The sequence below is a fragment of the Zalophus californianus genome, chromosome 8 (genome assembly GCF_009762305.2).
Source record: "Zalophus californianus isolate mZalCal1 chromosome 8, mZalCal1.pri.v2, whole genome shotgun sequence".
Classification (NCBI taxonomy): domain Eukaryota; kingdom Metazoa; phylum Chordata; class Mammalia; order Carnivora; family Otariidae; genus Zalophus; species Zalophus californianus.
This window is the reverse complement of record NC_045602.1, coordinates 38,150,636-38,176,004: the sequence shown is the minus strand read 5'-3', so window position 1 is coordinate 38,176,004 and position 25,369 is coordinate 38,150,636. Positions and strand designations below refer to the sequence as shown.

The following is a 25,369-nucleotide window of genomic DNA, read 5'->3' as shown; positions in this document are numbered from 1 at the left end:
AATTGAATTCAAGTAAGTACTCTTAAAGCCAAAGATCCTAGATGTGGAAATAATTTTAAGGGATCATGAAGTCCAGATTCCAATTTTTAAACTCTAAGATATTATCATCCATGTTTGTTTGGTATCAAGTCCTGCTATTTTGCTCACTTAACATGCCCATGATCTTGGTAAGTGGAGGGAACATCAATGGAAACCAGGTAGGGGGAGAGGGCTTGGTCATTCACCACCACTAGACTCTCTAGAACCTGTTCATAGATGCACAATCTCCATAACAATGTATTCATGTGGCCAAGCTGACATTCACAACAAATAAAGCAGAAGGAACCATGAAGTAGTAGAGCTTATCTGCTCCCCATAGTTGAAAAATAACAGAATCAAATTCATAGTAGAACTGGGCTTAGAATCTGTAATTCCCAATCCCCTAATTCAGGGCTTTCTGCTCCAGTGCCCGCCAGCTCCCTTGGGGCTCCCAAAAGGACCAAAGCCATTGTAGCTTACATCTATCAAGGGCTACCTACAAGCAGGGCTGGCAGTCTGGCCTGGGAATTGCTACTGGGAGAGAACTGGCACTCCCCTTGGTTGAATAATGGTGCAACATGATGTGGACCACAGACCATAGAGAACAGCCCGGGCCATTTGTACTTGAGTAGATTTGGGAAAATGGGATGCCAAGGAAATTCCCAGGGTGACCTCTGTAGGACTGCCTTTACCCCATGTGGGTATGATGATGTAGTTAAACTTGCACAAGCCTCTGTTCCTCTAAGGAGTCCAAGCCCATTGTCTAAGACTTGCTTCCCTGTGGGCTGACCTATCCTCACATCTTTCCTCAAGCTGGGTCTTCCACGAAAACCCAGACTTTCAGTTGTGGGCCAACATGCTATTTAACAGCTTCTTCTCCTTCATGTGAAAATGAAAGATAAGTTAACAAAAGTAACCCCCACACTCCTCACCAAAATGGCAGAAATAAATAGAAGGCTTAAAAGCATCAAGACAAAAGAATCCAACTATACAGGACCAACATCAAGGTACATTTCTCTAAATTTAAAACATCTATTGACCAAATTGTACACTTATGTGCAACCAAAATATAAAAAGCAAACAGCTAAAGCCTTCATCAGACAGCTTGTGGTAAAACATTTAAGGAAAAGTTTAGGTTAAATGCCTAAAGTTTGAAATTCCTGGACAAAGAGTCAATGACAGAGAACTTTTAGTCCAACAATCCACATCACATGAAATACAAAAGCCATGAAAGAAATGATGATAAATTGAACATTTATCAAAATTTTAGAATTTTGGACAAAACACACAATGGGTGAAAGTTGTAAGATAAGGTGCCTACAAGAAAATGTTTGCAATACATCTAACAAGCTAATACCTAATATTCAAAGTTTTTAAGTAGTTCCTACTAGTTTAAAAAATGCAAGTAATTTTATAGAAAAATAAACAATAGATGTAAAAAGCATTTTGCTGAGAAGAAAATATAAAGATCCAACAAATAGAAGTAATTATAGTTAGGGGCGCCTGGGTGGTTCAGTCAGTTAAGTGTGTGCCTTCGGCTCAGGTCATGATCCCAGGGTCCTGGAATCGAGCCCCGCATCAGGCTCCCTGCTCAGCGGGAAGCCTGCTTCTCCCTCTCACACTCCCCCTGCTTGTGTTCCCTCTCTCGCTGTGTCTCTCTCTGTAAATAAATAAATAAAATCTTTAAAAAAAAGAAGTAATTATAGTTAACCATACTAGTAATTAGCAAAATGCAAATCAAAGCAACAATGAGATTCCATTTCCACCCATCAGGAAGGCACAAATTAAAAAGGTGGTAGGCAATGGTGGTAAGGAAACAGATTCACTCACTGTATGGATGGATGTGTGAATCAGCACAGCCTTTTTGGAAAGCAAATTTGCAGGAGCTATTAAAAATCTAAATGTGTGTACGCCATGACTCATCAATTCTCCTTATAAGAATCTATCAGTTAAGTTTACTTTCAGCTTCAAAAGTTGGAAAACTCCAATTCAAAGTGATCAAAATATTCATTAGATCATAAACTTGGAAGTCCAGAAGCAGCACAGGATCAGAACTGCTGATCTGATAATTTCATAATGTCAGTAAGGATCAGCATTGAGTTAATTCTTTTCTGAACTGACATTCAGTACTTAAGGCCGGGTTTCCTCATATCTGTAAGATAATTTTCTGTGAGAATCAGAACTGCATGCTCAGGGCACCTGGGTGGCTCAGTTGGTTAAGCGATTGCCTTCAGCTCAGGTCATGATCCTGGAGTCCCAGGATCGAGTCCCGCATCGGGCTCCCTGCTCAGCGGGGAGTCTGCTTCTCCCTCTCCCGCTCCCCCCTCTTGTGCTCTCTCTTTCTCATTCTCTCTCTCAAATAAATAAATAAAATCTTTAAAAAAAAAAAAGAAAGAACTGCATGCTCAGACATTTACATTTTTGCAAGAAAGAGAATGTCTCTCCCACATCAAAGTCTTTCAAGTCTGCTTGGGTGAACTTGAGAGCCATGCTGTACCAGTCAGGTCCTAACAAGAAATATATGACACATTCAAAATTTGACAATTTGAGGTAAATGTAATAAAGGGATTATTTATAAAGATGTGGGCAGAGTGTAGGGAAATGCCAAGGCATAGATAATGCTGAACCCTAGGGCTAGTAACAGTAGGATACACCTCTTATTACTCATAGGCCTGAATGGACAGGAGGAGGAAACAGTTACCAAAATCCATGAGAGAGAGCTTTGTGGAGAGGGTAACATAATAGAAGCCATGACCTGCCTCAAGAAAAACAGCCTGGGGTGACCCCAGAGGGAAGTAACCAGCAATAAATACCCTGACCTCACTCTCTTCCCACCCTCCAATATCCTTCCAGTGAATGAAAAGTCATCAAGACTTGATGAAGTCATCCAGCATAGGCTAAGCCTTTTGCCCCTCAGGTCCATGTTCTTATTCCATGAGTTGGAAATCTGTGCTTCCTATCCCAAGGGAAATATAAAAAGACAGCAGCTTCTCAATCATCACAAGTTAGGTCAATGTGGTCATACTCCCAAATGAACGTTTTTAAAAGCCATTCCCAGTGTTACTCATATAAGTTAGAGGAAAAGACAGGAATGAGGAAGAAATAGTTAAGCAGTCAACTGATAGACTCCTTGATTCTGTAGCTATTCACAAGGTCTAATTTGGTAATCACAGTGGCCTTCTCCCATCATCTATCCCATTTTCCCCTTTGCCTTCTACGAGTACCTAAGTAGGATGCTCTTCTTCACCTTGAGGGTAAATCAAGCCTTTGTCTCTGTAGACTCTGAGTCCTTGGTGCTCTTCTTTTTTGGGTGCTAAAGTTTTCCATTGCCTGAAACTACCAGGCAGAGGAGTAATAAGACTTTCTCCAGGGAATCCCTTGGGTTCCAGACACAGTCCTGTGTACCTCCATCAAGTAGCAGCAACCTAGTTTTCCCTGAATAATCAGTATTAATCACCCCAACCAGTAAGGTGACTCCTTTCTACCTGTTTATTCAATGACACGAGGGGCCTAATGGCTATTGGGCAATCTCAGCTTCCAATTCCTCAGATCCTTGACTGTATTCCCTAGTGGAAGCATTTCATTCCTGGGCACTAGAACCTCCTTTCCATGGAGCTTAGGGTCACATAACAAGAAGAAAAAGTTCCTACAGTATGCCATTTGGTTTAAGAGTAAGAGGGGCTCTTCCCCACTCTACTCTTTGGCTCTTGAACTTCTGCATTCCCGTCATGAGGAAGACAGCAACATTTATCAACCAGTGGTTTAAGGAATACACTACTTTCAGTAAGACAGCACTCTCTCAAAGTGATGTGTTCTACTTGGCACAACACGTGACTCTTCAAAAGACCATTCCACTATTCTATCAAGATAGCTGCACATGGTAAAGCCAATGAATTATTACATAAGTGTGAACTTGCTGCCACAATGCCTTTACTGAAAAACATAACCCTTAGTTAGAAGTGATGCTATGTGGGACATCTTAGATAAAGTCATTCAGTAAATCTGCAAACGGTGTTGCTGGCAGAAGTACTATGAGTTGAGAAGATAAATCAATACAAAAAATTTAATGTAATCTCTACAATAAGAAAGCACTGACCTCTTCATAACAGAACAGTCCAATACAACCAATCTGCCACCAGGGAGCTGGCTGGTTTCACCAGGGAATGGTGCCATATCAGTGGTTTTCTGTTGATCTCTGTTGATGATGGTTTGAGGACTCTTCAGTGGTAGTAACCAGATCAAACTTGTTGAGGGGAAATCAAGCAGCTGAGTCCGTGCATAATCTCCATATCTGCCACCATGGTCACTTTGTACATGGACCCATTGAGTAGGCAAGTGACTGGGGAAGATTGACATCCACAGGTTGGGACACTTTGACCTCTCATTTATTGAGAGCCTCCTCTGCAGTAGATTCCCTTTGGTAGGCACTCATTTGAAAAATAAATATCTTCACATTTCCCACTTTGTGTCCATTCTGTGAGGTTGACCTGCATACCACTTTCTATACTTCCTTGTAGTCAATTTTCTAACCTTTTTCTTTCCAAGTTTCTGCCCAGCTAGCCAACTCATTGGCCCATGGATTAGTGTAGATCTGTATCACAGATCTCCTCCAACATGAAATGAATAACCAAATATGCTACCTCAAGTTCTGACCAATGGGAGGATTTTCCCTTCATCATTATTTTTCAAGGCAACCTGAAGGGGTTATAGTGAAATGGCAGTAGCCATCTATTTCCAGCTGGGGGCAGCAGATCAATGCATACATCCAATCAGGCCTACACTTTTTCTCCTCTATTCTAGATCTCCCCATGAGACTCTGGTATGAATTAAGAAATGGGTAGAAAAGCTGTAGGAGCAGATATCATGGGAGTCTGAGCTACCAGTTTATGAAGTTGACTTTTGCCTTTCAGATACGCTCGGGCCTGGTCTCCTACACACCATTGTTTTAAAATAGAATGTTCCTGTGCCTGTCCAATTTTATGGTTTGGTAGATCAGGTCATTCCAAGCTCATGGTGGGGATTTTAAATAGGATAGTCATTTCATGTCTCATGGTTAGGAATTCAGACCCTGTAATAAACAAATAGCAATTTTGGAGCTGATTTTCAGCAAAGCAGAAGAGGACATGGCCTTATTCCAAAACCCCAGGGATTTTCCCTATCATTTTTCACCTGGGGCTTGTAAGAGCTCCATTAAGTACCTCCATCTGCCCCAAACACTTCTAGAACCGGTGGGTCTGTTAATTCTTAAGGCCCATGGGGCAAATAAGCTTACATCCCAACCTGGACATTCGGCATAGTCTTTTCTGGCGCTAGGACCCATCAAAACTAGCAGCTTTATGGATTATTTGGTACATGGACCAAAACAGTATGCCCAGACAAGGAATGCTAACCCTAAAATCCAAAGAAGCCCCTTAAGCACTGTGCCTTTCTTTTTTTTTCTATGCTGGGAAATACAAAATCCAACAATTTGTCTATCACTTTTTAGGTGATATTCTGAGATGTCCTAGACTACCGGACTACTGGAAATTTCACCAATATAGCACACCCCTGAATGCATATCACTAGCATTTCTCTTTCTAAGGCATCTAGTGTGTTTGTTATTTCTTGCTTACCAAATTCAATTAGCATAATGTCATCAATGTAATGGACCAACACCTGGTCCCCAGGACTTATGATGATAAGGAATTGGAGAGTTGATACAGACATGAGGCAACACAGTCTTGCATGTGAAGGCAAATTGTTTCTGGTCATCTTTGCTCATAGATATGGGTTTTTTTAAAAAAAAAACATTTTCTAGGTGAATAGCTGTATACTAGGTCTTGGGTAAGGACAGTAAGGACAGTACATGCAGATCTGCAGCTTCAACTGGATTTACAAGTTAAAGTTTATGATGATCTCCTGGCATTCTCTGCAACCTATGCAGTATTTGTACCCGACAAAAAGGCAAATTAAACGGGGATGTAAAATTAACCTTGCATCTTTCAAGTCTTTGATGATGACACTAATTCTAGTCATTGCCCCAGGTGTGTAGTATTGCTTTTGGTTTTGGGTTTATTATCTTGGCAGGGGTGAAGAAGAATTCTAGGGGCTTCCCCTTTGCATTCTCTCCATAATAACCCTCACTTTATGAGAAGGAACCCAAAATGGGCATGTTGCCAATCACTAAATTTATCGATTTAAATTAGATAGATTCTAAACCTGAGAAAGTAATATAAGGCTGGGTCTTCAGACAGACTGAACTCCGAAGTCCATCTGTCTCCTGACCTTTATAATCTTCTACCTGGCTTGATGGACCACAGCAGCCTTTTGCATCTCTGGGGATCAGCATCAGTATGGAGCCAATATCTGAAACCCCTGGAAAGTCTTTCTCTCTTCCCAGGACACAGTCCTCTGATAAATGGCCACAAGTGTCTCTGGGTAAAGCTTGGGGGAAGAGTCCTACTATTTACCTGTCGCCTTGTATTAGTCTGCTTGGGCTGCCATAATAAAATACTACACACACGGTGGCTTAAGGAACAAAAATTTGTTTCCCACAGTTCTGGAGGCTGGAAGTCCAAGATCAAGGTTTTGGCAGCTTTAGTTTCTCCTGAGGCTTCTCTCTTTGCTGTGCCCTCTTGTGGCCTTTCCTCTGTGCACACATATCCCTGGTGTCTCTTCCTCTTTTTATAAGGACAGCAGTTTTATTTAGATTAGGACCCCACTATCATGACCTCATTTAGCCTTAATGGCTCCTTTAAAGGCCCCCCATCTCCAAACACAGTCACATTGAGAGTTAGAGATTAAACATGTGAAGGGGGGGCAGGGAAGAGACACAATTCAATCTGTAACACACCACTATGCAAAATTCTTCAAAGGGACCTGGCCTTTGCCTCAAAGGGCTTTTCACGTCTGTGATCTTCCTTCAGTCTGGAAAGTGGGTAAGAAACCATGAATCCTCCACTATAGCAATTCAAGTTAGGTTTTCTGCCTACCACACCTAGAACTTTTTTCTCATATATGTTAAGCAGCATCTTAGAAGCATCTCCATCGACTTCCCTTCTAGAAACCCTATGATGAATTAGTCATTGCCACAGAGTGCTGACATTGTAAATACATATGTAGCTCAGGTTGAGCTGTTGCTGTACAGGAGGCTCAGGGAGATGGAGAGAATGTTGGAACACACCTGTTACTCAGCTGCCCATTAATCATCCACCCCAGGATGACCCGAGGGACCAAGAGCAAATGTATTGGTGAAGGGCACTCCAGTCTCCTGAAGAACTCATCGGTAGCCACCCTCTCTGGGCTGGAGATGGTTATTTAAATTTCTAACATTAGAGGAAGCTAGGCAAATATTTGTAAACTCCTGTACTTTTTTTGAACTTTTTCTGTGTCTATTATTATTTCTAATAAAAAGTTAAAAAGAAAAATGAAATGAATGTATTATGGTAAACTGCTAGAGTAGTTGGTTTGGTACTGCTGATTCTCTGATCATTTTTCCATATGAATGAGGTGTTTAGACAATGAGAAGGAGAATTATCAGTTGGGCAAATCCAAACTGAGGTGTTCTCTACTATATTGCCTAATTGGTGATTTAAACTTAGTTTCTTTAAAAAATTAAATAAGATAAGCCTAATTTCTTGGTTGTTTTTCCCCAAACAAAACAAACATTTGTCTTGTCAGTCTGAGACTTCTCAGCTTTAACCAAAATTATCTATTATGCTGGCTAGAAAATAAATCTCCATAAAGCATTAATCTATTTAATATAAATAAAGACCTTATGGCTCCAGAAAATTAATTCTTAAAATTTTAGGTTATCTTTATGTTTAAGGATATTTCAAAACAAATCACATGAAATACTTAATAAATTAAAATTTTGGTAACAAATTAATTTTATTAAACAATTGAATTTCTAAAATATTCATAAGATATTAATACAACATTTTGGAAATTATTTTGGGGGAAAATATGATATTCTGAAGCCCTAAAGGCTACTATAAACTTTCATGTGCAAATTTTGTATGGAATGCAATTGCTGGATCATACAGTAAGACTGTGTTCAGCTTTGTAAAAAGAACAAAACAAAAAAAACTGACAGACTGTCTTCCAAAGAGGCTGAACCACTGTGCACTCCCACCAGGCATGGTTCCTGCTGCTTCACATCCTCACCAGCATTTGGCATTGTCAGTGTTCCAGAGCTTGGCCATTTCAATAGGTGTGTAATGGTGTCTCACTGTTGTTTTAATTTGCAATTCCTTAATGATGTATGATGGTGAGCATCTTTTCATATGCCTATTTGCCATCTGTATATCTTCTTTGGTGAGGTGTCTCTTCAGATTTCTTTGCTAATTTTTAATTGGGTTGTTTGTTCTCACATCACTGAATATAAAGAGATCTTTGTATATTTTGATTTACACCTACTTCTGTTTAATTTTGTTAACATGGTGGCTAGAAAATTTAAAATTCCGTATGTGCTCATATTTGTGGCTCACCATTCATTATGTTTTGATTGGACATTAAAGATGCAGCTTTGGTGCCAGAAAGATCAAGGCACCACATCAGTGAAGGTGCGGCCACTTGGTCCAAGCCTGTGTGGAAGGGGCAGGGGCTGAGAGCCAAGGCAAAACACAACATTTTGGTTTGACACTTTTGATACACTCATTTTTTTCAACACTAAAAAACCAAAACATTAAATGTAGAGGTTTTTAAAGTTAATTACCAAATAATATGTGCAACTGGGATGCTCATCTAATGCTCGGCTTCCCTCTCCCATTCCCTGACCCAACGATGTGGGGCTCAGGGTCTCGGTTTATCACTTGGATTCATGCTGCTGCCTGTTAATGGTTTACTTGCCTCAAATCCCCACTGATTGGCCTGTCCTGCTCATTTCAGTTCGACAGATTTTTCCTGAATACACATCTGCTCTTGCTATTGTCCTCTAAAACCTTCAATGATTCCTCACTGCCTGAACAATAAAGTTCAAAATCTTTGGCATGGCTCAGGACCTGGCAAGGGAAAGAAGTATACTCAGAAGGTGCACATTGGGAAGAATGTAAGCAAGGGAATATTTACAAAATTGCAGGCAGGTTTAGAGAAAGCAACAGGAGAGAATGAAGCACGGGAGCTGCCAACAGCTGGAATCCCCTATCCCCACACCCCCAAGAGGAGAAGGGGCAAGGGGCTTTGCCAGTGACTGGTATACCTAGAACTGAAGTATGGCTTCTATATCAGAAAGGAATGCTACAGACAACTGGGGGAGGGGGGCACACTAACCAAACTCTCCTCCTTCCCTCTGATCTCCCATTGCCTCAGCCCAACCAGAAGTCAGAGGACAAGAGACCCCTGAAGCAACCCACAAGGTCAGTCTCACAGACACAGAACAGGTAGAGACATGGGGCACATCCTCCTGAGACTCAGGGGCACCACTTATCACCTGGATTCCTGGCCCGGCCCATAATTGCCTACCCACCTCCAGGCGCTCCATGCTCCAGGCTGTCTGCCTGAGTTTGGCCAAGAAATCTCTCTAGGGGCGTCTGGGTGCCTCAGTTGGTTAAGTGTCTGCCTTCGGCTCAGGTCATGATCCTGGAGTCCCCGGATGAGTCCCGCATCAGGCTCCCTGCTCAGCAGGGAGTCTGCTTCTCCCTCTGACTCTTCCCCCTTCATGTGCGCGCTCTCACTCTCATTCTCTCTCAAATAAATAAAATCTTTTAAAAACAAACAAACAAAAGAAATCTCTCTAAAATTCAGACCCAGTTACACCACTTCCCCCAGCAAGTCCAAGCTCCATAGTGAGTCCACCAGACCCGTTATGAGCTGATTCAGCTCACCAGCTTGCTCATCGTGGATTCATGAATGCAAGTGTTTGGTTCATCACAAACCCCTTCAAGAGCCATCCTCAGCCCCTGCCCACTCCTAGATGCTGCTACAGAGAGGGCCTGGCTGTCACAGAATCCAAAGACCGCCCTTTGGTCACCCTAGAACACCTTCAGGACTTGGAGATAAGGCCCTGGCTGAGAGGTCAGCTGTGCCTCCTGGGACCAGCAGAGGGAGCCACGGCACCGAATGACATTAAAAGGCCAAGCCTCCGCAGGCCACATCCCGCGCCAGTTTGGGGGTTTGGGGGTTGGGGGGCGGGGGCGGGCCTGGAGCTCAACTCAGCGAGGCGTCTGAACGGAGGACCTTTGTCGCAAGCTTAGAATCATGATTGCAAACTTCTTTTTTACTGCATCCCAGTTTGAAATACATTTTACCTTGCAACCGAGTTCACACATACATGTAAATTTATTATCGGCTTATAATGTTATCCTACCAAAATCTGATGGAATTTCATAATGAAATACATTTTCAAAAACTACAAAATAGTTTAACAAAATTCAATTGAGCTAGTTAAAGTGGACTTTTGGTCTTTGTACCTTCAGCAAATTATTGTTTTAAATAATTTGCATTTATATGACTGAAGCCTTTTTTTGGTGAAATATTCAGATTTTTAGTTACTGAATGAATACATAAAATTTACCATATCAGTATATTTTACTTTTCTTGTTGCATGATTAATTTTTTGGAATTTTGAAATATTCTTTAAAATGTAGGTAACATAAAAAATTATGAAAATTTGTGTAAAGTCATAAAGGCCTACAGCCTCCTTAAGATGAAACATTCAATTTTCATAAATTGTTTACTTTCTGGGGAACAGGGTGTATAAAATTTAAATAAAACTAGAAAGGTATCTAATTCACAAGTCATTGACAGCCGTGGGGACAAAACTCTGTCATCCACATGTTAAAAGAAAAAACTGAGGCATATTAAAAATTTTAAGAATTTATTTGAGCAGAAATCAATTCCAATCCAGCAGCATCCAATCTAGCAGCTAGAAAGGAGCTCTGAGGAGCTGTGAAGAATGAAAGACTTTAATAGGCAGAAGGGAGCGGAAACAAAGATTGCCTACTTGGCAAAATATCAGGTTAATTTTTGCTTATTGCAAGGTTACTTTCCCTTAGGTGATGGCAGAGGTGTTTCAGGCAGATTACCTAGCTAGTGCCGAGCAGGTGACTCCTGAATGATCTGCCTTGTTTTGTTTTTTTTGTTGTTTTGTTTTTGTTTTTGTTTTTTACTGCTGGTTTCAGACTCCATTTCAGGGAGAGCTAAAACTGTAATTGAGCCTCAGTTTGGTGACATGGGGCTTAGCATGAATGACTCCATTTTGGTATTGGTGTCTTGTTTTGTAGCAGACATAATAACAATTATATTTGGATTCGTGCTCCAAATAATTCTCTTCCTTAGTTTAAAAGTCTTGTTTGCATGGAAGAGTTATCACCAGGAGCAGGAAACAAACTGTGAGGACACCTTGCAAGGTGAATGGAGATTCCCAAAGTGTCTACAAATGCAAAATAAGAAACAATGATTTTGTGAGCTTGGTTACAACAGGAGCTGGTCACAGAATGATGCAGTTAACTGTTAAAGGCAAATGCCTCACACAGTGGCAGAATCAGTCCCTTACCTAGCCTGTGAAAGCTGTTACATTGCTTGAGACCAATGGAGGGAAAAGAAAAGGTTCCACTCTCAAATAATAACTACTAATAGAATATTAAGTTAAAATTTTCATTTCAGATTGATAAAAATGCATAAGTAACTGTGCCCAATTACTACAGCCATTGAGATCCCTAAAGAGAAATTCTACAAGACAAGATACTGGGGATGAATATTCATGAGCCAATAAATGCTTTTAAAAAAATAAGATATTCTAGGTTCCTGGGATTCACGCTGCGGTAGCCATGGATGCTTTGGATCGAGTTGTAAAGCCCAAAATGAAAAGAGCCAAGAGATTCCTTGAGAAGAGAGAACCAAAACTCAGTGAAAATATTAAAAATGCTATGCTGATTAAAGGGGGAAATGAAAATTCCATGGTGACACAAGTACTTAAAGATGTATATGCACTGAAAAAACCGTATGGAGTTCTGTATAAAAAGAAAAACATTACAAGACCATTTGAGGATCAGACATCATTGGAATTCTTTTCAAAGAAGTCAGATTGTTCTTTATTTATGTTTGGCTCCCATAATAAGAAGCGGCCAAATAATCTAGTAATAGGTTGTATGTATGACTACCATGTGCTGGATATGATTGAGTTGGGTATCGAGAAGTTTGTCTCTCTAAAAGATATTAAGAATAGTAAACGTCCCGAGGGAACAAAACCCATATTAATATTTGCTGGTGATGATTTTGATGTAACAGAAGACTACAGAAGGCTAAAAAGTCTTCTTATTGATTTCTTCAGAGGCCCCACAGTACCAAATATCCGCCTGGCTGGTTTAGAGTATGTTCTGCACTTCACTGCATTGAATGGGAAGATTTACTTTTGAAGCTGTAAGTTGCTGTTGAAGAAATCTGGTTGTAGAACACCAAGGATTGAATTGGAAGAGATAGGGCCCTCATTGGATCTGGTTCTGAGGAGGACACATCTGGCATCAGATGATCTTTATAAATTATCTATGAAAATGCCAAAAGCGCTCAAGCCAAAGAAGAAGAAAAATGTTTCCCATGATACTTTTGGTACAACTTATGGAAGGATTCATATGCAGAAGCAAGACCTAAGCAAACTACAAACCAGGAAAATGAAGGGGTTGAAGAAGCGACCTGCAGAAAGGATAACAGAAGACCAAGAGAAAAAATCAAAGAGAATTAAAAAAAACTGATGGAACTTAGCCAGTGACTATAATGTTATTATAGTCTGTTTACTTAAGAGAATTATCAATCATCAGTCATTTCTAAGTTTCTTAAAGATTTTATTAAATATTTTTGTAGCATGGTAAAAAAAAAATAAAAAAATAAGATATTCTAGAAGCATTACAGGAGTTTGTGTCCTGGTAATTAGGCTGCGGAAATAGAAAGGTGTCATGGCTTTATGTCAAGTTCTTTCCGAAAGCACTGAGATTCAGTTACTTTGGGTGATTATCGAATTCACAGGGAAGATCTAGGGTGTAAAATCTTATGGGACATCTGAATTCCACACCACATGATGCTAAAACATCGGTGTGTCTTAAAAAACCCAACTGTTCCCACCCAATCCATTTTCAGCTCCTTAAGACATGGGAGCAGAATATTCCTGCTGAATAGTTAAAAAAAAAAAAAGTTTTACCAAGAATTTGTGAGCTAAATGTAGAATAGATATTTCATAATATATTATTCACCCTTACTATGTTTAATGGATTCTGATGTATGTTCTATTTCTCTTTTTTTTCTATTGATTTTTATGACTATGTTCTCAACCCACAATTGATGAGGCATTGTCCTAGAATCAGAGCTGGGAGAAAACAGATCATTGGCAGTTGGCTCTGGAGGGCACAAGGCCCTCTGGTCTCCTCCACGGACTAGCCCCACAGAAAGAGCCGAGCTTGGGACTAGCAGAAGAGTCCTTTTGGCCCATCCTGCCCCTAACGATCCTTGGACCCCACAAGTGCTTCCTATGTTAAATGGAGGAGTAACTCCTGCTCTTCTATTTCTGTTGTTGCTAAAAGAATTAACTTATAAATTAAACAAAGACTTGGGGGGCAGGAGGAACACATAGCTCTATGGAAGTATATCATGAGAATCACGCGGCAAGGACCACCTGTGTCCCCAGTCCTGTTCCTGGCACCACCTCTGTGCCCCATGGCCCTATGGGTCCAGGCCCAGAGCTGCAACCACTCACTGGGCCCAGTTAAAAGGCATACATAGAGCCAGAGTTAGGAACAGACTGTATCTCACAGGTCTGTTTCTAAGTCAAATTTTCAGAGTCACAAATGCTCACATAACCCATACTGTGGCTGCTCAGGTTTCTTTACAGAATGGCAGCTGCATTCCAAGAACAAGTATCCCAACCTCCAAAAAAGTGGAGGAACAGTCGAAGTTGCTAGTCTTTTAAGGCCTGCACACAGAAACTGGCAATACTTCATTTCTGTCATAATTCTATTGATCTATCACAGAACCTGCACTGATTCAAGAGGAGTACACATAAATGCCACCTCTCAACGAGAAAAATGTCAAAGAATTTGCCTTTATTTTTAATCTATCTTAGTCTGCCTTATTTCTAGTCCTCACTTATGCAAAATACACGTATGCTCACCCAAGGGCTCCCAAGATCTCATCCAGTTAAGGCATCAGCTTGATGTCCAGGACCTCATCATCTCAGTCAGATAAACTCTGGCCTACAGACCAGATCTGACCTGCCCACACATTTACACATTGTGTATGACTGCCTTTGGGCTCCAATGGCACAGTTGGGTAGTCATAACAGAGACTGGATGGCCTGTTAAACAGAAAAGATTTATTATCTGGTCCTTTACAGAAAAAGTTGCCCATCCCTGGTCTAAATCAGGTCCAGGTATAGATATGGCTTATTGGATGAAGTTTCTCCCAATCTGAAGACCTGTGAACCAAAGAGATAAGTTATCTATCCACACATACCCAACACGCAGTGGTAAACAGGCAGAGAGCAACCACAGAGATCTTCCTGTTCAGAAGGGGAAGTTCCAGACATACACAGCAGTCCCTGGTTCATAGCAGTTCACAAGTCCAGCTGGGACCACATCATCAATTCCTTGGTTAGGGACCTGCCTTGTTCCCTGGGAGCAGGCTACCAGGGAGCCATCAGCCCCACCCTCTGAGCCCCCCTTACTTTTCTGTATGGAGTAGCCCATGTCTGCAGTGGAGGGTTTCTCTCCACCTGCCTCTGGCCCATGGAAAGCTGGAGGTCTGTATTCGTTTCCTATGGCTGCTATAAAAAAAATTACCACAGACTTCATAATGCAAACATCTCAAACATGGTCCTCCAGGGCGCTTGGGTGGCTCAGTTGGTTAAGCGACTGGTCATGGTCCCGGAGTCCCAGGATCGAGTCCCGCATCGGGGGTCCCTGCTCAGCAGGGAGTCTGCTTCTCCCTCTGACCCTCCCCCCTCTCATGCTCTCTCTCTCTCTCTCTCTCTCTCTCTCATTCTCTCTCTCAAATAAATAAAATCTTTAAAAAAACAAAAAAACATGGTCTTCCAGTTCTGGAAGTCAGAGGTTGGAAATGGGTCTCATGGGCCAAAATCAAGATGTTGGCAGGCTCTTTCTGGAGGCTCTAGGGGAGAATTGTTTCCTTGCCTTTTCCAGCTTCTAGGAGGCACTTGTATTCCACATCTCCCCTCCATCTTCAAAGACAGCAATGGCTAGTTGAATCTTTTTAAACACTGCATCGCTCTGACTCTGACCCTCCTAACGTCCTCTTTCACTTATAAGAACCCTTGTAATTACCTTGGCCCACCTGGATAATCCAGAATCATCACCCTACCTCAAGATCCTTAACCAAATCACATCTGCAGGGCCCTTTTGCCATGTAAGGTAACATATGCACAAGTTCTGGGATGAGGATGTACATATCTTTGGGGCCATTATTTTTTTATATAATATGTAATATATATTTTTACATATAGTAATAATATAATATATATTTATATATTAAAGTATATTTATATATTTTATTATATAATATATAATTATATTTATATTTTATATTATTTTATATATTATTATATAAATATATTATGTATTAAAATGTATTTTATATACAATATATTTCATATTTATATAATGTTTTATATAGGTATATATTTATATAATATACATTTATAATATATATTTATATAATATTTTATATATTAAGGCCTCTCTTTTTTACTTCTCTGTCCCTTTCAGACCAAGCTACCATAATTCTTTTAAAAATGTTTTGCATTTTCAATGTATAATCAATTCCATTAGGGGAAAAACACATCTACATTTCTTTTCAAGACAGCCTGCTCTACCTTCTATCACCTGTGAGGCTTGTTTTTTTCAAGGACCTACTAGGCATGTCCTAAATCCCTCTGAGGTCTTCCAGTTTCCCACATTACTTCAGGCAACACTTTTTCTAAACTTCTCACCCCTACATAACACATATATCATTTTTGTCAGTAGCACTTTCCTCACTATCTTAGCCCTCACTAAAAGTCTCCCTAAAATCTTCCAACTTCCATCTGACACCCAAGCCCAAGACAATGGCAAATGTTGTAAGCTTTAGTCACTGGAGCACCTCACTGCTGGTACCAAATTCAGTTCCAATGATTATTACTGCATCACACACCACCCCAAAACTTAGTGGCTTATTTTACTCATAATTCTGCAATATGGGCAGGGCTCAGCTGAAATGGTTGACTCTGTTTCATATGGCTGAAGGATGCATTTCCAGGAGGCCACTCACTTGGCTGGCATGTTGGTGCTGGCTGTCAGCTAGGAGCTCAGCTGGGCTGTCAGTGGCACCCCAATTCCTTTCCACGTGGACCTCTTCCCAAGGCTGCCTGGAATTTCTCACAATGTGATGACTGGTGTACAAGAATACATATTTCAGGAGATACTACATAAAAGCTACCTTTTATCAAAAAGACAAGAGATAACAAATGTTGGTGTGAATGTGGAGAAAAGGGAACCCTTTTACACTGCTGCTGGGAATGTAAAATGTCATAGCCATCATGGAAAACAGTATGGAGGTTCCTCAAAAAACTAAAAACGGAACTACCATATGATCCGGTTCTGCCCTGGCTTGAGGCAACCTTCCCTCTGTGAGCAGGAACTACCATATGATCCAGCAATCCCACTCCTGGGTATATACCTGAAGGAACTGAAATCAGTATCTTGAAGAGATATCCACACACCCCTGTTCACTGCAGCATTATTCACAATAGCCAACATACAGAAACAACCTTTGGGCCTGTCAATGGATGAGTGAATTAAGAAGATGTGGTATACTTATACAACTGAATATCACTCAGCCATGAGAAAGAAGGAAAACTTGTCATTTGCAACAACATGGACGGACATTGAGGGCATCATGCTAATTGAGATAAGTCAGAGAGAAAGACAAATACTGTATGATATCTCTTATATGTAGAATCTAAAAAAAAAAAACTGAACTTGCAAAAACAGAGAGCAGAATGTTTACCAGGGGCTGGGGGATGGGGGAACTGGGGAGATGTTATTTAAGGGTACAAATTTGCAAATAGTAGATAAACAAGTTCTAGAGATCTAATGCACAACATAGCGATTATAATCAACAATACTGTTTATAAACTTTGAAGTTGCTAACAGACCAGATCCTAAGTGTTCCCAACACACAAAAAAAGAAATTATAACTGTGTGATATGACAAAGGTATGTTAGCTAAATACTGTAGTAGTCATATTGCAATATATAAATGTATCAAACCAATACGTTTATGCAATGTTATATGTTAATTATATCTCAAATTTTTTTTTTTAAGTTGCCAGTCCTTAAGACCTGGATGTGGCTGGGAATGGCACAATTCTACTGCATTCTGTTAAATACTGGTTAAGCAATCACAGAGCCCACTCAGAGTCAAGAGAAGGGAACACTGACCACCTTTGTCAAGGAGAAGAATGTCAAAGAATTTGTACTGTATTTATTCTGCCCTACAAATAGGCTATTGACTAATTGTTTGTTGCTTTCATTATTTCACATCAATCCACTCTCATTTTATTTTTTTCAATGAGGCAATAGTCTCAGTGTTATATAAGACACGACATACGGGGCACCTGAGTGGCTCAGTGGGTTAAGTGCAGGCCTTCAGCTCAGGTCATCATGCTGGGATCAAGCCCTCGTCAGGCACCCTACTCAGCAGGGAACCTGCTTTTCCCTCTCCCTCTGCCTCTCCCCCCTCCTTGTACCCTCTCTCACACTGTGCTCTCTCTCTCAAATAAATAAATAAAATCTTAAAAAAAAAAAAAAGGCATAGCTCCAGACATCCATTTAGAGCTGCAGGCATCGTACATCCCTAGCTCAGGTATGTGGTTCTCACCCCCAGTTTCTGGAACACCCTCCTGGGCTGTGAACACCATTGACTTTGGCCCTTCTCAACCCTCTGGCCCAACCCAAAATTGACTTCCTTAGCTGTCTGGCCGTCTTCTCACTAGGAGGACCTCCTCCCTAAGGCTTTTCTAACTTTTCCAAATTTTATCCCCAAGACCTTCTCTGAGCAACCTTCTCCAAGATACAAGAAGAGCCATCTTATCCCAGGAGGGATTTCCCTAGAAATCAATGGGTTGTCAGTGATCTAGGGGGAAAAAGAGAATGGCGCTTGAGAAAATACATACCTTGATGCATTGTGGTAGGGTACCACTGATATGTCACTTACTCCCTCTAGTCCACGGGCTGGACTGACTAATTTTGCAGGCAAATAGAAAATTTTTAGGAAAGTACTTCTGGAAGCCATTGTTTTGGCCTTCTTTGCTTGTTGGATACAGATCCCAGAAGACTGAATATAGCATTTTTTTTTAGGTGGCTCTGTGGATATCATCTGAGTGGATACCCTCTGAAGATTTATTGTGAATTTTATTAGCCTTGTGAGCCAATTCTTTTTTTTAATTTTTTTTAAGATTTTATTTATTTGATTTGAATTTCCCTGATGGCTAATGATGATGAACATTTTTTCATGTGTCTGTTAGCCATTTGTATGTCTTCTTCAGAGAAGTGGAAATTCAAATCAAAACCACTTTGAGATACCACCTTACACCAGTTAGAATGGCAAAAATGGACAGGGAAAGAAACAACAAATGTTGGAGAGGTTGTGGAGAAAGGGGAACCCTCTAACACTGTTGGTGGGACTGCAAGCTGGTACAGCCACTTTGGAAAACAGTGTGGAGGTTCCTCAAAAATTTAAAAATAGAGCTACCCTATGGCCCAGCAATTGCACTGCTGGGTATTTACCCCAAAGACACAGATGTAGTGAAAAGAAGGGCCCTATGCACCCCAATGTTCATAGCAGCAATGTCCGCAATAGCCAAACTGTGGAAAGAGCCGAGATGCCCTTCAATAGATGAATGGATAAAGAAGATGTGGTCTATATATACAATGGACTATAACTCAGCCATCAGAAAGGATGAATACCCAACTTTTACATCCACATGGATGGGACTGGAGGAGATTATGCTAAGTGAAATAAGTCAAGCAGAGAAAGTCAATTATCATATGGTTTCACTTATTTGTGGAACATAAGGAACAGCATGGAGGACATTAGGAGAAGGGAGGGGAAAATGAAGGGGGGGAAATCGGAGGGGGAGATGAACCATGAGAGACTGTGGACTCTGAGAAACAAACTGAGGGTTTTAGAGGGGAAGGGAGAGGGGGGACTGGTTAGCCCGGTGATGGGTATTAAGGAGGGCACGTACTGATGGAGCACTGGGTGTTATAGGAAAACAATGGATCGTGGATCACCACATCAAAAACTAATGATGTAATATATGGTGACTAACATAATAAAATAAAAAAAAATTTATTTATTTATTTGAGAGAGAGACAGAGAGAGAGAGTGCATAAGTGGAGAGAGGGGCAGAGGGAGAGGGAGAAGCAAACACCCCGCTGAGAATGAAGCCCGACACGGGGCTCAGTCCCAGGACCCTGAGATCATGACCTGAGCCAAAGGCAGACACTCAACTGACTGAGCCATCCAAGCGCTCCCTTGTGAGCCAATTCTGTCTGTAACTGGATGGCAGTCACCTACATGTCTCCAACTGCTCCAGGCTATTGGAGTCATCCTTTTTGCAATGTTTAAGCAGGAATTCGCTTTCCACCAACATATGGTGGAAACTCAATTTCCCTATCCCCTAACACTTCAGGGCCACCTCTTACAGTCCCTGATTTCTTATATCTGTTGATCTCTCTCATGGCTCACATATTTCAGTTTTTTCCTGTTTGTCCCAAACTGACACAGAACTTTGGTTTCCCCTCACACACACCCCACCAAAACCAAACTAAAACAAAACAAAAAAACCCCCACTCTAACAAAGCAGTTGTTACCAGCCCAGTAGTTCTCAAACTTGGCTTTAGAAACACCTGAAAGACTTTAAAGTATCCTGATCCCAAGTCTACTCCCTAGATCAGTTAAGTTAAGAGTTCCAGTATGGTTTTTTTTTTAACTCTTTTGGATGTTTCAATGTCAGCAGTGCTTGAGAGTCTCTCAGCTAGCCTGCACTCCTCAAATACCTGTGCATAAGGATCATCTGGGGATTTTGTTAAAATGCAGAGTCTGATTCTAGGTCTGGCATGGGGTTCCAGATTCATTTCTAACAAGCTCTCAAATGATGCTGCTGATCCCCTGATTGCTTCTTGACTATCAAGGAGCCAGCAGACATGGGAGATGACGACAGCCTAGCAAACAATTTATGCCCTTCTTGGTTGACACCTATCAGTGATACTGCTCTCAGGAACTTCTCAGAGACCACCTTACTCCTCTAGGCCCACCTCTCAGGCCTTCCTTTCTTCTCATTTCCCTCAGCTTCTCTCTAGTCTCAGACCCCATGCCTTATTCTTCCCTGGCTGCTTGTGGAAGCATCAGAGTGTTCTTTTTTTTTTTATGATTTATTTATTTATTTGGGAGTGGGAGAGAAGTGCACAGTGGGGAGGGGCAGAGGGAGAGGGAGAGAGAATCTCAAGAAGACTCACTCAGAGCCCAAGGTGGGGCTTGACCTAAGGATCCTGAGATCATGACCTGAGCTGAAACCAAGAGTGGGATGCTTAACCAACTGCACCACCCAAGTGCCCCCAGAGTGTTCCTTCTTTATCAGGCAGATAGATCTAGTACAATCTTCTAGCACATCTCAGTCCCACTCGGGATTTCATCCCACACCTAAATGCACTGTCAAAAGTATCTATTAATCCCAAGGAAGTACTCTGCCCAAGAAATGTCACCTCCAACTTCTAAGTCACAGGTTCCCAAACTTTCTCAACTCACTGTGCCCTTAGTGTATCAGGAATTTCTTCACAGAGCCTCTAAGATAGGAGTGCCTTAACAGTCAGTTCTGTTTATTAAGTAGTCAGGTTGAAACAACTTAATGATAGTGGTTTTTATGGGTCTGACAGATGTCTGTGTTTCCCTTGAAAATTTAAAACATCCCATGGCACCTCTGTGAGTGTGGTGAGGCACCCGAGGGCCCCTTGTTTCACACTTTGGGAACCGTGGTTCTAAACTAATAATTCGGATAAATGTGACCTCCAAATGTCTTAGTAAAGTAAGAAAACCTTGTAGCAAGGACTCTATCTGATCCAAATGGGGCCTGAAGTTGATGGGAGAGAAAAGGATTTCTGGGTGCTGCTTTCCTACCAGTCCCAACTAGATCTGGCACAAATGCCAACACTTAACTCTTAGCTACTGCTAAGAGATTAAATTTCTAGATTCATCTCCCAGTGGGATTCCCAAAGGACTCTGGAGTTAGAATAGTAGAAGGAAAAAACAAGGACAAAAGTAGTTTTCCTGATACCAACTTGTAAACATGACTCATCTTGTATCAGAAAATCTAGGAGGGGAGCTTAACTATTATCAGAAACTGTATCGCCTGATGGAGCAAACGGTTTCCAATTAGGAGCCCAACCCTACAGCACAATGACTCTTCACCCAGGCCACACTTTAAAATCACTTGGGAGCTTTCAAAAAATACCAGTGTCTGAGCACCACCCCACATCAATTAGATCAGTCACTGGGGATGGGACCCAGATCTATAATTTTAAAGCTCCTCAGGTGATCCTAAGATCAGTGGGTAACCCGGAAGAGAGTATAAACCATAGATCCCTGCTAAAGGTATCATGTTTATGGAGCCAGAAACAAGACTGTTGTGTTTGTTTATGTTTGTATATCATTATATAGTATAAATGCTAATCTATCACGTCAATCATATTTTATATCTTTTGTTCTACGTAGACTTAATCATCAGTCCTGTGTGTGGGCTCATACCCTCCCTCATGCAAAGCCTGAATTCAGCCACTGATGTTTGGTCATTTTCCCTATCAGAGATGGCATAGGGACAAGTTCCCTGTCTAGAATTGTCCTGCATCCCTATCCCCCATGAGCAGCGTTGATCAACTGAATCCCTAAACCCCCCCATAGTCAGGCAGATCCCTGGCCACTGCTGTAGTTGGTCCTGCCCCCTCAGACAAGCTCCACAAGGGCAAGTACAACCCCTCTGCATTTTCCTCAAGACTCCTGCCATCTCCATCCCCTTCCTAACACAAAACTGCTGCTCCTGGGTGCTTCCTGCCTCACCCTGTCATCCTCACCCTTTCACTGTCCTCACCGTCGGCCCAGCTGGTGCCCAACACAGCAGAGATCCATGTCACCTGGGCGTTGCTGATGTCATGGGCCCACCGGTGAGAGGGTGCAGAAGAGAGGGTTATAAATACCACCACGACTAACAATAATAATAATAATAACCAACTTTTATTGGATGTTATCAACACAACTACTACTAATAATAATGATGAACTGCCATTGGATATTATCAATACTATTACAAATAATAATAATTAACTTTCATTGAATCCCCTTATACCTCACATCAATCCTATGTAAGATAGCTTTTATTATCCCCATTTTACCGGTGGGCAAAATGAAATTTGGAGCTTAGGAATTTGTTCAGATTGTAAATGACTGACAGGGATTTGGCCCCAACTCAGTCTGACTCCAGAGTGGTGTGGTTAATTACCAAAGTTGTTCTATGAATGGATGAATGGGTTGGGGTGAAAAACTGAGAGGAACACATATTGCCTGAGCCCACTGGGCAAAGTAGGGATCCAAGGCTGGTGAACTGAAGGCATGTTCGTTGTTCATAATCTCTGGTACTGTTTTTCAGGAGTAAAAATCAATCCATAACCTTAAATACACATACTATTCGAGACCCAAACCAGCAAGTTCTGGTTCTAGAAGGTAGGATCCTCAAAGCAGTTCCAGACAAAAGCACCACAACCCCAGGTGACTCTCCATCTTGCTTTATTTAGCAGAAATGATTCTCATTCTCTCACTTCCCACCTGGCCTGTATAAAGCCCCTCTCCCGATGGGGCCTTCAGCCACTCTCTTCTCCAGGATGGGCAAAGGGCTGCCTCCTGTGGAGCAGCCTCAAAGACCAGCTGGTGGTGGGCAACAGTGACAGGAATGGGTCCCAAGGGGGTCGTGGATCTAAAAGAAGTTTATCTGGAAGGGTTGGAAGGAAGAAGGAGCCAGAGGCATAGGGAAAGGGAAATTCCAAGAATTGAGATGTTCTTGGCTCCTGGGACAACTCACCTATGAGAATTTGATGACTATGCCAAAGGAAAGAGGGCGTTGTACCAGAAATGTCAGAAGAAAAAAAGATCATTTTTCTAATCCTAGAGCTGACCCAGTTTTCTGACTTTTTCCAGAGACCTTTTATATATCAACTTCACACTAAAGAAAAGCTAATAACATCAAGAAAAATCATATATATATATATACATATACATATATATGTGTATATATATACACATATATATGTGTGTGTATATATATATATATATATATATATATATATTTCTTTGGCTGTCTCTAAAGGAGAACTCTGTCCCTCCTGTGATAGAGTCAAAGAGCCAAAACATCTCTCATTGCAACTGAAAGTAAGAGATTGGGAAAGAAATGCCTCCTGCCCTCCCAGTTCAGGGAAATGGGAAGCCTGAATGCTAAGGCTGAAAACCCAAACTTTGGCAAAGACTGCCTGATCTTTCCTTCTTTCCTTCACAAAGTAGCCTGGCTACCTAATAAATTCTCCTTTGTATTTCAGAAAAAGAACATCAAAGAAGCGAACTCACTGAACGAGGATCCCTTCACCTCCCTCAAGGAATATGTTGGCTCCTATTTCACTTTGGAGTCAGCTGCAAATTCCAGATACTTCATCTGTACCTCTAATTACACAGACAAACTGTGGGAGTAAGGAAAGATCTAGGAAAAGAAAAAAAAAAAACCACTCAATTCAAATTTCAAAATACCAGTGTGACTCTCTATACAGTAGGAGACTGAATCTGCAAATGGGAATGGCCAGACCAACAGAATTCTAACCCTCAGCTTCTCTAACGATTGGCCCACACTTAGGATGTGTTCAGTGACTGCCAGCTTTTCTATTTCGGTCTCCACTTCCAACTCAGGACCAACCAGAGAAAGCCAACTATGCTCTTCAAGCCAAGCATACAGGATGGCCCACCTCCAGCTTCCCACACCAACAACTCCAGTCAATACACACCTGAAGCCCTCCCCCTTTGTCACCACACAGCTTACCCACTCCTCTGCCTGCCTTTGAATCACTGCCAAATGCAAGTGATGGTGGCTGACTCCTTTGCTAGAGCAAATTCTAAATAAATAGCTCCTGTTTGTTCTTGTTTGAGTGGTCTTCACGATGAGGCCTTCTCTAAAGGCCTGATATGTAAGGGAAGCCATTTTAGATTTCTTTCTAAGTCAGCATGACTGTACATAAACTTTGTTTAAACCAAAAGCCTGATTTATGGCCCACCAAGCACACACTGTACACCTGCGTTGTAAATGAGTAGCCTGAAGGAAACCATCTTGTCCTTAAGATCTTAATCGATGCTCCTACTCCCTGCATTCCTTGACATTAAAATTTATGATTCCTGCTTACATCTTAATCTGTTGTCTTTTGAGCTTTTACAAGTTGTAAAAAGGTATATAACCATAAAAACTGTTCATTCCCTGGAGCACTTTCTTCACTGTGAAGAGCATGTTTCCCAGGCATCTATCTTGGGCTCAAATAAAATTCTCTTTCTTTCTTTTAGAGATTCTAAAAGGTTTATTCATTTTGTGTCAACATTTGTATGTTTCTTTTTTCTTTTTTTTTAATATTTTATTTATTTATTTGAGAGAGAGAGTGAGAGAGCACAAGCAGGGGGAGCAGCACAGGGAGAGGCAGAAACAGGCTCCCCACTGAGTAGGGAGGCCTGATGCGATGCAGGGCTCTATCCCAAGACCCTGGGATCATGACCTGAGCTGAAGGCAGACACTTAACCAACTGAGCCACCCAGGCACCCAACATTTGTGTATTTCTATAGAGAATAGCAAATAAGGACATATCTTCTCCCTATACCATGCTGTCTTCACCCTGCAAGCATATGGACTTTGCCTTCAGTGTCATTTGTCCCTTTAAAGTGTATGTTGTTTGGGCTATAAAAAGTAGAGTGTGGGGGAGCCTGGGTGGCTCAGTCAGTTAAGCATCTGCCTTGAGCTCAAGTCATGATCCCAGGGTCCTGGGATCGAGCCCCACATCAGGATCCCTGCTCAGTGGGGAGCCTGCTTCTCCCTCTCCCTCTGCTGCTCCCCTGGCTTGTGCACACACATTTTCCCTCTCAAATAAATAAAATGTTTTTTTTTTTTTTTAAAGTAGAGTGTGGTTAATTACAAAGTTCTGGGTGAAATAAATTTCTGGGAAGTGATGATCTTAGTACCTGTGGGTTTGTTGCTTTCCTAAACATGCCCAACCTCACCCGGGTGCTTCTGTTTCTCAAGATATAGCCAGGCTCTACTGGTT

General features: G+C 41.4%; 1 protein-coding gene and 1 pseudogene across 1 annotated transcript in view; one reads left to right on the top strand and one right to left on the bottom strand.

The window, feature by feature from the left end:
- IL36G (interleukin 36 gamma) overlaps positions 1-23,730 on the bottom strand; it is a 31,343-nt gene extending 7,613 nt beyond the window's left edge. Inside the window, exon 1 of the mRNA XM_027622715.1 lies at positions 23,646-23,730. The gene's annotated coding sequence lies outside the window, so the exon portion shown is untranslated. The remainder of the gene's footprint in view (positions 1-23,645) is intronic.
- On the top strand, positions 11,766-12,708 carry LOC113937838 (annotated as a pseudogene).
- Positions 23,731-25,369: the final 1,639 nt, after the last annotated feature.